Source organism: Canis lupus, chromosome 8 (genome assembly GCF_003254725.2).
Source record: "Canis lupus dingo isolate Sandy chromosome 8, ASM325472v2, whole genome shotgun sequence".
Taxonomy (NCBI): domain Eukaryota; kingdom Metazoa; phylum Chordata; class Mammalia; order Carnivora; family Canidae; genus Canis; species Canis lupus.
The window spans coordinates 70,440,640-70,453,218 of NC_064250.1; the positions used below are offsets into that span (position 1 = coordinate 70,440,640).

Consider the following 12,579-nt stretch of genomic DNA (forward strand, 5'->3'; position numbering starts at 1 on the left):
GCAGCACGCCACGTCCGCATCCGCCGGGCCTACGTGTACGCGTGCGCAGTGCGGCCCGCCTCCGTAGCCCGGTTGCTAAGCAACCTCCCCAGCCGCTCTACGCGAGCGAGCGATTCCCGGCCTTCGAAAAGTGTAGGCGGCGACCTCTGGGATCGCTATTCCCATCCTGCCTGAGAATTTGGCCACTTGAGACCTAATGCTAGAACGATAGTCCGGCTTTAGCTGCGCTGGGGACGCACTAAATGACTGTCACCGGGTACCTGTTCTTTGCAGTCTCATCCTGCAGTTGAGCATCTTCTAACTAGCGGGTACCTGTTCTTTGCAATCTCATCCTGCAGTGGCTTCTAACTAGTCTGGTATCCAGAGGTTGATTTTGTAATTTGTCTTTTTTTTTTTTTTTAAGATTTTATTTATTTATTCATGAAAGACACAGAGAGAGAGAGGCAGAGACGTAGGCAGAGGGAGAAGCAGGCTCCAAGCAGGGAGCCTGATGTGGGACTCGGTCCTGAGACCGCGGATCACGCCCTGAGCCAGGGGCAGGTGCTCATCCGCTGAGCCACCCGGGCGTCCCAGGTTTTGCTTTTAATTTAACAAACATGTATTGACCTCAGGCACTGTCGCGGGTTTGGGGAAAATAAGGGTGAGTAGTGCGGACAAGGCCCTGACTTCTTGAAACTTCTACTCCAGTGAGAAATTGAAGGAACGAGTATGTGAATCTGTACAGGTGGAGTGATAAGCCAAGAGTGCCAGCCTTCAAGGAGCCCACTATGCACTACAAGCAACAACTCTCTATCGGTGTAGCGTTCTATGAAGCTCACTGTCATGCATTTGCTTTTTTCATTCCCACAACTACTCCGTAAAGTCAACTCTCCCTATGTTTTCCAAGTAATTTTTGAAATTCAAGAAGCAAAATAGATCCACTGTAAAAAAAAAAAAATCAAAGTACATTAATCAAGTAAAATTTTAAATAATTCCTTTGAAGCACTTCCATTCTTCTCAATCCCCATCCTCCCCAGAATTAACCACTGGCCACAGTTGAGTGGCATCTTTTCAGAATTTCTGTGCATGAATTTGCAGACTTTCCCTATAATTGAAAATCATAGGTATTCTATTATTTGCTTTTTTTTCACCTAACAAGTCGTAGTCATCTTTTAATATTAGCACATGGAGCGCTACCCTAAGTTTTCTAACTGTTGCACAATATTCTGCAGTTTGGATATGCTCGTTTTTTTTTTTTAACCATTTCCCTATTAATGTTTCCTGTTTTTACTATTACCAACAATACTTCAGAAAATATCCTTGTGCATATCTTTGAGTACAAAGTGTTTCTGCTAGAACTGATAGAAGACATCTACAATTTAAATGTGGACCTATGTGAAATCATTTTCCAAAAACTCTGTGCCAACACACAGAGAGATCCATATAAGAATTCCCTTCCCAGGGATCCCTGGGTGGCGCAGCGGTTTGGCGCCTGCCTTTGGCCCAGGGCGCGATCCTGGAGACCCGGATCGAATCCCACATCGGGCTCCTGGTGCATGGAGCCTGCTTCTCCCTCTGCCTGTGTCTCTGCGCCTCTCTCTCTCTCTGTGACTATCATAAATAAATAAAAATTAAAAAAAAAAAAGAATTCCCTTCCCCCCACACTTGCATGGACAAAGGATATCTAATAAGATTCAGGAAAAGATAAAAACATAACAACGTGCAATTTTTAATTTCTTTATGCTTCTCAATCGTTCTCTCTTGTCCTTCCTTGAGGACATGTTCTTCTCCTCTGGAAAACTGGAAGCTTTCTCCTCTCGGAGCCCCTGGAAATGAGACCTGAACACTCCCAATGCTGTCAGCCTCTCTCACATGTCCCCTACCCTCTGGATCTCATCTTGGCAGGAAACAAAAACGCCTGCCCAGGTGCACTCTACCCTCAACACTTCCTTCCTCCCTGTCTCCTCAAGACACCTCAGCTTCCTGCACACTCCTCCTTTTTCTACCTACCCTGCTTCTTGCTGCTCCCAGCCTCCTCCTTCCAGCCCCAGGGTGACCAAGTCTCCATGACTGCCTGTCATTTACAGGATAAATCCCCATTTCTTACCCCATATACAGTCTCCCTCCACCTGAAATCTTTAGACCCAACCGTGTGCCCATCCCATCTTCCTCTTACATCTTTCTGCCCAAAGTCATTTTGGTTTAGAAAGTTATTTTTTCTTCCTCAAATAATGTTTTTAATATATTTAACATGTATTTGTTTTAGTTACTGTAAATTATAATTTAAATAAATGTATTAAATTATTGTATAAAATGGATATTTTAATGTTTTCACTGTTATATTTAATATATAATCATATATAAGATATAATATGATGATGGGGATCCTGGGGTGGCTCAGCGGTTTAGCCCCTGCCTTCGGCCCAGGGTGTGATCCTGGAGTCCTGGGATTGAGTCCCACATCAGGCTCCTGCATGGAGCCTACCTGTGTCTCTGCCTCTCTCTCTCTCTCTCTCTCTCTGTGTCTCTCATGAATAAATAAATAATATCTTAAAAGTAAATAAATGAATGAAGGGTAAATATTTTTAAAAGATATAATATGATGTATTATGTTATATTACATTATAGTACATATTTGGTGGCTATTCTGTTTCCTGGTCGTACCATCCCCTATTTAATTGGTCCCCTACTGATAGACATCTGGTTGTTTCTAATAGTCTGATCTTTCAAACATTGCTGCAGTGATCAACCCTGTACATACATTATTTCCTGTATATTCATGTGTAACCAGAGGAGAAATTCTTAAACTGGAGCTTTCGAGTCCAGAGTTTCTACTTTGAAATTTTTTACTTCTTTTTTAAAAATTGAGTCAAGATCATTTGACATAAAATCAACCCTTTTAAAGAGTGACATAAAAAAAAAGTGACATTTAGTGCATTCACAGTGTTGTGCAACCATGATCTCTATTTTGTTCCAAAATAGTTCTGTTACTCCAGAAGGGAGCCCTGTACCCATTAAGCAGTCTCAGAAACATGGTGTTAAGTGAAAGAAGCCAGACACTAAAAGCCACATATGTACAGTATGATTCCATTTATTGGAAATGTCCAGAATGGGCAAATCCATAAAGACACAAAGTGGATTAGTGGTTGGGAGGAGCTGATGGAGTGGGGGTGGGGAGAAGGAGGAGTGAGAAATCCTGAGGACAGGGTTTCTTTTTATGGTGATGACAATGTTCTGGAATTAGGTTACAGCGGTGGTTGCACAACTTTGTAAGTCTACCAATAATTACCGAATGGTACATATTAAATGGTTAAGAATAATATGCGAATTTTATCTTAAAATAAATTGAAAAAGCCCCACATTGCTGGTATTATTATTGTTGATGGTGCTATCTTTGTTGTCTCTGAAGAGCCATATCTAATCTCTACAGACTCCTGAGATTTGATCTCTCCCTTCTTCTCTCCTTGTGGTCTTTCCCCTTATTTGGGGACTTTGTCACATTTATCTTTCTCTTGCTGTCTCTTTCATGTGTTTCTTCTACCCCCTTAGGTTCTAAGCTCCTTGGGCTGCCAAACTGTCTTTTATCTCCCCTGCAGGCAGAGGGCGTTCCTGGATAGTCATTGAGTATCTGCATTTGGCAGGTGAGCTCCACCCCCATTGTTTCGGACTTTCATGGGCTGAGGGATTTTCTGCTCATTTTTACTATGGTCAAGTTCACTGTGGGCTTCAGGAGTGAAACTGTAAAGACCAGGTTGATCGCAATTCTGCAGAGGAGTGCGTTGCCCATCGTGGGTACACGCAGCCTCTGGGCTTTATGTAGGCAAGCAGGGACTGCTGGACTTCAGCCCTCACCAGGTGGTCCAGCCCATCCTCCTGGCATGCAGTGTGCATCTGGTACCCCAAGGCCCTGGGAGAGAGAGGAAAAGAGCTTCCAGAATGGAAGATCAAAGGATACAAATGGGGGACCTCAGCAGGAAGTTTACAAAAAGGGGAATTGAAAGATTTGGCCTAGAGCCTTGGTTCTGAAGCTTTAGCAGCACAGAATCACCTGCCTGCAGGTGATTGTGATCTGTTGAACCTCAATTGCCATGCCCCACCCGAAAGTAGCTGTGTCTGTAATTCTGGGATGGGGCTTGATAATTTGCACCTCTAACAGAATCCAACGTGATCCTGCTGCTGCACCAGTGACCATATTTTTGAGAACCACTGGCCTAGATAATTTCTCATTCTTTATTTAATTCTAAACAGACTAGGAAATGCTACTCCAGGAAGAAAAAGCAATTTATGGAACTGTGTCTCCCTACAGAGACACTCTCAAACATCACACAGGCACGTCAGCTTTCTCGGGTTGTGGCTGTTTGGTCTGGTCACCTGCTCCCCTGGACCACTCATGCCCTAAAAGACAAGAAGAAGAATTGACAGACAAGAAACAATAAGCTGTGAGCCCTTTGCCTGTCCAGCACACAGTGACCACACAGACAGCAGCCAGGCTAGAGGCCGTGCTCCAGAGACGTTTGTGAGGGGCACCTGGGTGAGTTAAGTGACCGACTCTTGGTTTCAGCTCAGGTCATGATCTCAGGGTCATGAGACTGAGCCCCATGTCAGGCTCTGTGCTTAGCTCGGAGTATGCCCTCCCCCCCCCCCCCCCCCCCCGCTCTCTCTCTCTAAGATAAATAAATAAATCTTTAAAAAAAATGCTTGTGAAATGGAACCATCCAACACGTGAGAGCTCCACTCTTGAAATTGCTTGAATACCTACCTAACTACAGCCACTTGAGCTTTTTGGTTCATTCTAAAACTGTTCCTCAGTTCCTCCTGAATCCTAGCATAACTTTTCCCTATTTTCCAATGTCAAGAGATTTAGCCACAAGGCATGCTTAGCAGATATGTTTACTTCTGTTGAGCATCTTAATAAGTGTTCCAACCAGGAAATAGGCAGAAGTTAGAAAGAAAAATTAGAGATGACAGAAATTTCAAATGTGGTAACACTGGTAAGGTGGGCACGCACATCCAAATCAACCTAAAAGTAATAGAAAACAAATTCATTTTATTTTTATTATTTTTTTAACAAATTCATTTTAGAATAAACATATCTCAGAGGAAACTAAGCTAGCAAAGCTGTGAGATAAAGAGGACCAAGAAAAGCATTAGCCATTTAAATTAACATGAATAAATAAAAGTAGCTAACCAAGCACTATAAATGAGATCACAGTGTAATGTGTAACGTGGATGCAAAAATAGGTAAATTTCAGACTAAGAGAGCACATCTCTCAGAAAAAGGCATTCATAACAACAGATATAAAGTTTAAGGAAACATTTCTTAAGAGGAGGATAGAAAGAATTAAAATTCAGCTGTTAAAGTGATAGAATCACACCAGGTGACCCCAGCCAAATCACAGGACCAATCTCCTCACTTCTGTAAAATGGGGATAAAAATATCCACTCCAAACAGTGGTAGTGCAGATTAAATTAGATGTCTGTGACGCACTAAACAAAACTGCTTGATTTTTGCCCAGATGCTCAAAAAATGTTGTTGACAAATCAAGAGGCCTCATCAACTGTCACCTGCTGTTACTCCTTCCTGAGAAGGGCAGGCCTGATTTTCAATGACTATTGAGCATCCAGGACAAACTTTAACCCTTGATAGGGAAGAATTAAACAGGCCAACTGACAGGTTGTAGAAGCCATGTGGCCTGTTGTTGGAGACCCAGAGAGGGTCTCGCTAGTGACCATCCTGGGCTCAGACCCAAGTCTGCAACATCCAACTCCCTGTGCTTCTGAGGCTCTCTTACATCTAAAAGAGACCTTTGTAAAAGCTTTGCAATCAATGTACATGCTTTAAGGGAGACACTTTTTAAAATTAATTTGTTTTAAGATTCTATTTTTGAGGGCACCTGGGTGGCTCAGTTAAGTGTCTGCCTACGGCTTGGGTCATGATCCTGGGGTCATGGAATCAAGCCCCACATCAGGCTCCCTGCTCAGCAGGGACCCTGCTTCTCCCTCTCCCTCTGCCTGCCACTTCCCCTGCTCATTCTCTCTGTCAAATAAATAAATAAATAAATAAGTTTTAAAAAATGAGTGTATTTTTGAGTAATCCCACATTCAAAATGCATTTCAAACTCACAATCCTGAGATCAAGAGTCTCATGCTTCACCCACTGAATCAGCCAGGTGCCCCAGGAAGGACAAAATTTTTTTTTTTAATTTTTATTTATTTATGATAGTCACACACAGAGAGAGAGAGAGAGAGAGGCAGAGACACAGGCAGAGGGAGAAGCAGGCTCCATGCACCGGGAGCCCGACGTGGGATTCGATCCCGGGTCTCCAGGATTGCGCCCTGGGCCAGAGGCAGGCGACAAACCGCTGCGCCACCCAGGGATCCCCAAAAAATTTTTTTAATAAAGATTTTACTTAGGGGCTCCTGGGTGGCTCAGTGGTTGAGCATCTGCCTTCGACTCAGGAGGCAGGGCCCTCAGACTAAGTCCTGGGATCAAGTCCCACATCAGGCCCCCCACAGGAAGCCTACTTCTCCCTCTGCCTATGTCTCTGCCTCTCTCTGCGTGTCTCTCATGAATAAATAAATAAAATCTAAAGAAAAAGATTTTACTTTAGGGAGAGATAGGCAGCATAAATGCAAGGAGGAGCAGAGGGAGAGAGAGAATAACCAGCCAACTCTTCGTTGACTGCTGAATCTGTCACAGGGCTCCACACGGGGCTCAATCTCATGACCTTGAAATCGTGATCTAAACCAAAAATCAAGAGTCCAACACTTAACGACCTGAGCCACCTATGCAACGTCGGAAGGACACTTTTTAAAAGTCTCTAGAACCCACCGATTTGTTGTAGCAAATCAGAAGCAACATCTGAAAAATCCTTCTATTTGTCTATTTTTCTTTCATGTTGTCTAACAGCTTTGACATAGCACATACTGTACAATGAAGCATTTCATTTCTGCTCCACCCCCTCCCATTTCTTTCCTTTTTTTTCCCCCTGCAAATCAATTGGCAAGAATTCAGTTTCAACATTCAAAGTGTTTTGCTCTCTCCTTGTCTGTGTGCCTCAGGGTTCCAAGTCAAAACACAAAATATAAAGAGAAGGTTGGAAGATAGTTCAAGGAAATTGTTCCGGAAATAGACAATAGGCATAGGCCTGGACCAAAGAAGAGAGAACAAAAATCAGAGATTCAACCCCAAAGTTTTGGCCTCTGAAGAATGGTGTTCCAGAAAAAGAGGAGAATATCAAATCTCCCTCGGAAACATTCTTCCTCGGAAATGTTGCCAGAGTGGAAGAACATTTTCCTGAATTGAATTTAACACACACTGAATTTAACACCAACTCAACAAATATGTATCGAACACCTATTTTGTGCCAGGCACTGTTCTGAGAACTTGGCATCCATGAACACGACGATGGAGGCCACAAGAGCGGCTTCCAGGAGCACAGGAACACCAAAGACTGTGGGCAGACCACCAGAAGCTGGCAGGGAGCCCTCAGAGCCAGCCCACCCTGAGGACACCTTGGTCTTGGACTTCTGGCTTCCAAAACTGAGAGAATACATTTCTCTGAGGTCCCCCAGTTTGTGGTTGAAGGCAGCCCTGGGGAACGCATACAGCATACCTTTATTATCATACTGAAGCTCCCAATGTTTAAACAGAATGACAGATTTTGCAAGTAGGTTAAGGCAAAGGGTCCATTGAAAATGCAAGGTAGCTGCCTGCACAAAAGGACCCCTCTCCCCAGACATGTAAAACCCTGAATAATAACTCTGCACCATTTGGTGCGGATCATGTACGGGTTTGGGTTTTCCTAACTCGGAGAATGAAAATGAGGACACCGTGAGATGGGGCGAGAACTGGCGGGAGCAGCTGCAGGAGCCCCGGCCCCAGGTGCGCAGCGTGGGGCTCGGCTGCCCCCTAGCGTCTGCGCGAGGGCACTGCGTCCGCTCTCCGCGGGCGGGCCTCTGGGCGGCCTGGGCCCACCTGCCCACCTGCCAGGTGATCCCGGCCGCCCTCTCAGGAAGCGAGCCTGCGAGTCGGCCTGTTTGTGCCAGGGCCAGACCTCTGAGGGCTGATCTGTCCACTGAGGCTCGACGAACCTGGCTCACATCTCCTATGTGCCAGTCACTTGCAGGTGCTGCGGATGCAAAATACAGGTTGCTGCCCTCCTGCAGTGACGAAATAAGCAAGCTCTGGACCAGACAGCAGGAAAAGCAAGGATTCTGAGTGCGGGGGGTGGTCAGGGAAGCCTCCCTGAACATGTGACATTTAGGCAAAGACATAAGGACCTGAGGGAGGGCGCCTTGGCAGTGCCGGGGGGAAGCAGGTCCAGGAAGAGGGAGCAGAAAAAGTGCAGGAGCCCCAAGGCAGGAGCATGGGGTGATGAGCAAGGTCCAGGAGGGAGGCAGGGGGAAAGGAGCAGGTTGGGGTGCGTGTCTTTCAAATGGGTGTCGCTTTGGGTGTCGGGTTGCCAGGTAGGTACAGGAAGCCCAGTTAAAGGTGAACTTCAGGTAAACTAATACTGGTTTTGTTCCAAATACCGCACGGGACATATACAAAGTTATTTGCTACATCTGGCAAACATCAGGGCTGGACCAGAGAAGGGAGCGAGGGTTTGAACAGAGAAATTATTTGATCTGACTGGTTTTAAAATGCGATTTTGCAATTAGTTCATTTGTCCATATGATTCCCGTTTATTATTTTAAGTACAACCTACCCCACCCCTCAACATGGGGCTCAAACTCTTGACCTCAAGATCTAAGAGTAATTTGCTTTACTGACTGAGCCAGCCAGGCACCCCTAACTCCTGTTTATTAAATGCTTTCTATTCCATATAGTGCACCAGGCTCTGGACATTTAACCAAAAGCAAAATGGACAGGATGTCAGCCGTCACAGGCAGTTCCCTTTGCCCAGAGGGCTCTACCTGTTTTGGCCTACACTTATGCATTCTTGTCCTTCAAAACACGGCCAAGTGTCTCAGTCTTCAAAAACCTGCCCGACCCTTCACCCCCAGCACCGTTTACCAACATGCCTCCACTCACACTCACTAACACCTGTGTTTGCTAAACTCTGGGCTCCATGAGGACAGGGTCAGGTCTGTTTTATTCACAGCTGATTCCCTGGGGTTAGGACACTGTCAGACTTAATGAGTATGTGTTGACTAACCCTGATTCAACAGCCTTCCTGGTGGTGGGGTGAGCTTCCTAACCTCCCTTCAGTAATCTGTTAAGATCAGCTAGACGGGGCTTCTGCTGTTTGCAACCAGAGACCCTGATCTACACCCACCGTTTTGTTTTGAGGAGTCAGACCAGAGGGATGGACAGTGTGAAAAGCTGGGGCTCCCTTCTCCTACCCCTGGAGCATTTGCCACCGCAGCACAGGATATCAGAGCCTCAGAGTCGGAAAGGCCTTGGGACCTGCAGATGGAGGAATCAAGTTTTGTCTTCCCAGCATATTTTTTACTCTTTTTTTTTTCCAAACAAACATTATCCCTTTGAATTGGGTACTGTAGGTTGCCCACCCAGCAGCTATTTTATGATTTATTCAAGTGCTAGTTAACAAGAGAGGGCAAAATGAAAACATTTTCCAGACATTTTTAATAAAGGGTGGGTGGGTGAGGACTGTGGCTTACCCACTCGAGGAAACACCGACGAGCCATTTAAAATGACATTTGTAAAATAAAATAAAATAAAATAAAATGACATTTGCAAAAAAATAAAAATAAAAAACAAAATGACATTTGCAATTGCATAGGAATATAAGGATAGAGTATTAAGTACAAAAAAAAGGGATAAAAAAGCTACATTCTTTTTAACGGGGTTGAATTGGATGCCAAATATATATTTTAAATACACCTGCGCTGTGAAAAAACATTGTCAGGGAAGACCCCAGCGGCCGTTGGTACACGAGGTTCCCGAGCTGGAAGGATTCTCAGAGATAAATCAAAATAGCATCCATTCGCAAGGTTTGAAAATGCTGCTCCCGAGCCAGCCTCCCGGGTATAATTTGCACTCCCCGGTGAAAGCCTCCGACTCGCAGTGAGAAGCCACCTGCCTTCTCTTTAAAGGGCCTCGGGGTTTTCCTCTGGCCAATGGGGACGGCGGCGGGATGACGGCAGCTGCACGGCCCGGGGAGGCGCAGGGCGCGCGGGCGGGGAAGCCTTGTAAGGTCCGCGGAAGCGCCCCCGCCACCGGGTGGCCGGTTAGCTCAGTTGGTTAGAGCGTGGTGCTAATAACGCCAAGGTCGCGGGTTCGATCCCCGTACGGGCCACGGGAGCAGCTTCCTTTTTCCCTTTGCTTCCCGTTTTCAATTCACTTTACAACTTAAAATTTTTTATTTTACTTGCCAATTTTTGTTTCTTAATATGCTTTTCGAGGGCTGCGAGCCGCAGAAGCGTTCCGGACTCGACCCCGAAGTTGGCGCGCGCAGCCAGGGGGCAGAAGGGTCAGGATCCCGCGCGCGTTGCTCCCTCCAAATCCCCGCACGCTCGCTGTGCACACCTTGCAGCTGCCAGCTGGGTCTTTTCTTCCTCTTTTTCTTTCTTTTCTTTTCTTTCTTTCTTTTCTTTTCTTTTCTTTTCTTTCTTTTCTTTTCTTTCTTTCTTTTCTTTTCTTTTCTTTTCTTTTCTTTTCTTTTCTTTTCTTTTCTTTCTTTTTTCTTTCCTTCCTTCTTTCTCTTTCTTTCTTTCTTTCTTCTTTCCTTCTTTCTTTCTTTCTCTTCTTTCTTTCTTTCTTTTCTTTTCTTTTCTTTTCTTTTCTTTCTTTTCTTTTCTTTCCTTCCTTCTTTCTCTTTCTTTCTTTCTTTCTCTTTCTTCTTTCTTTCCTTCTTTCTTTCTTTTTTCTTTCTTTCTTTCTTTCTTTCTTTCTTTCTTTCTCTTCTTTCTTTCTTTCTTTCTTTCTCTTTCTTCTTTCTTTCTTTCTTTCTCTTTCTTCTTTCTTCTTTCTTTCTTTCTCTTTCTTCTTTCTTCTTTCTTTCTTTCTTTCTCTTTCTTCTTTCTTTCTTCCTTTCTTTCTTTCTTTCTTTCTTTCTTTCTTTCTTTCTTTCTTTCTTTTTCTTTTCTTCCTTTCTTCCTTTCCTTCCTTTCCTTTCTTTCTCTTTTAGGATGCTCTCGGATGCCACCCCGGGTTGCTTCCTAATGCAAAATTTCTGTGGGCCCTGGGTGCCATGCCTGGGTGCCAGTGGTTAGGCTTGAAAAATCCAGGCCTGGAATTCATTCATTCATTCCGCGCGTGCTTAGGGAGCGCCTTCTTGCTGCACGCCCTTCGTGACTCCGTGACTCCAAGAGGGAAGCAGAACAGTAAGAGAGAGATGCAAATCCTGCCCCTCCCTGGAGACAAGGACCAGCAGGACTGCCATGATTTCAGTGAGGTCTTCTGGTTGTGGAAGCATCTGGAAACCTTCTCTTGCTGCTTTCTTGCTTTTCAGAGAGGTCTCAGGCTTCGCATCTTTTTCCTTCTTGGTCCTGCAGTTTGCAGTCAAAAGGCAGCTGGATGATTTCTCACTCGCGGTTCAAGAATCCAGGTGCAGTTAGGCATGTTTAGTTTAACATGAAAACCAGTTATTTTACAGTGAATGCCATTTTATATCAGGGTCTAGCAGGAGCTCTAGCCGTGTTTGAAAAATATACAGGGAGAACATCTGCTAAGCCATTCATTCTTTTCTCAAATATGTGTTAAGCTCTCATGGAAGTCGGTAATAGCTCAAAGCTACAGACCAGAGGACCCGAGGCCTTGGCAAGTGCTCAGTGTGGAGTAAAAGTGCTCATTGACTGCCAGGGATGGGACCCTTGTTCTAATGAACACTTAGAAGGCGAACCTGGGGCTGCTGACAGCGAGTATCGATACTTTGGATGTCATGTCTTGGATATACATGCCAGGCACCTTGTTAGACCCAGCAGAGGAGGAGCTAGCTGTGAAGGCTGCCCTCAGAAGCTGCACAGTGTCCTAAGCAGGCCTGCGGTGGGGGGGGGTGTCCAGAATACACCCGCCTGGTATAAAAATTATTTTCAGCAGATGCCATATGAATTCCTGAAAAGTCTTATCTGCTTAAAGGTAGAGGCTTCTCAAAAAAATTAAAAAAATAAAAAATAAATAAATAAAAGTAGAGGCTTCTCAAATTATTCAAAAGAATCCAATTGTCATAAATCTCCTTCCCTGAGAGCAATCAGGAAAAATGGTCTCTTGTCACTGGAGAGAAGTTGCCATCATATCTTCACAGGCATTGTCATAAAACTGTCCCATCTCCCACCTACTCTGGTAAAGGGCCATTTATCTTTCCTAAAAGGTATCTGTTTCCCCATAAGTGCCCTTCCCCTATTAAGATTGTATATAGACCCCACGTTCTAACTGCCCCTTAGAGTCACATTTTTCTGTGAACTCCATAGGTACATGAATAAAAATGCATGATTAAATTTTGTTTTTTCTCTTGTTAATCTGTCTTTTGTCGCTTTAACTCACGGACTCTCTAAAGACTGAACCTAAAAGCATAGAGGAAAAGTCTCCCTCCTCTCCCCAGACAGGCTCAAAAAAACCATGATGACATGGGGGTACTCTGTTCTAGACAAGGAGGGCAATTCTTGGCTTAGCGGTCAGAGAGGACCTTTCTG

General features: G+C 44.7%; 1 long non-coding RNA gene and 1 other non-coding gene across 4 annotated transcripts; both read left to right on the top strand.

The window, feature by feature from the left end:
* Nucleotides 1-7: 7 nt before the first annotated feature.
* LOC112657392 (uncharacterized) lies at nucleotides 8-7,801 on the top strand. 3 transcript variants are annotated; one of them, XR_007412578.1, is made up of 4 exons: nucleotides 8-308; nucleotides 688-3,620; nucleotides 4,286-4,510; nucleotides 7,042-7,801. It is a non-coding gene; the product is annotated as an uncharacterized LOC112657392 (long non-coding RNA). The 3 variants fall into 3 exon arrangements; XR_007412577.1 differs by having other exon boundaries at nucleotides 3,529-3,620; XR_003134972.3 differs by lacking the exon at nucleotides 4,286-4,510 and having other exon boundaries at nucleotides 3,529-3,620.
* Nucleotides 7,802-10,170: 2,369 nt separating this feature from the next.
* On the top strand, nucleotides 10,171-10,244 carry TRNAI-AAU (transfer RNA isoleucine (anticodon AAU)). Its single transcript has one exon. It is a non-coding gene; the product is annotated as a tRNA-Ile (tRNA).
* Nucleotides 10,245-12,579: the final 2,335 nt, after the last annotated feature.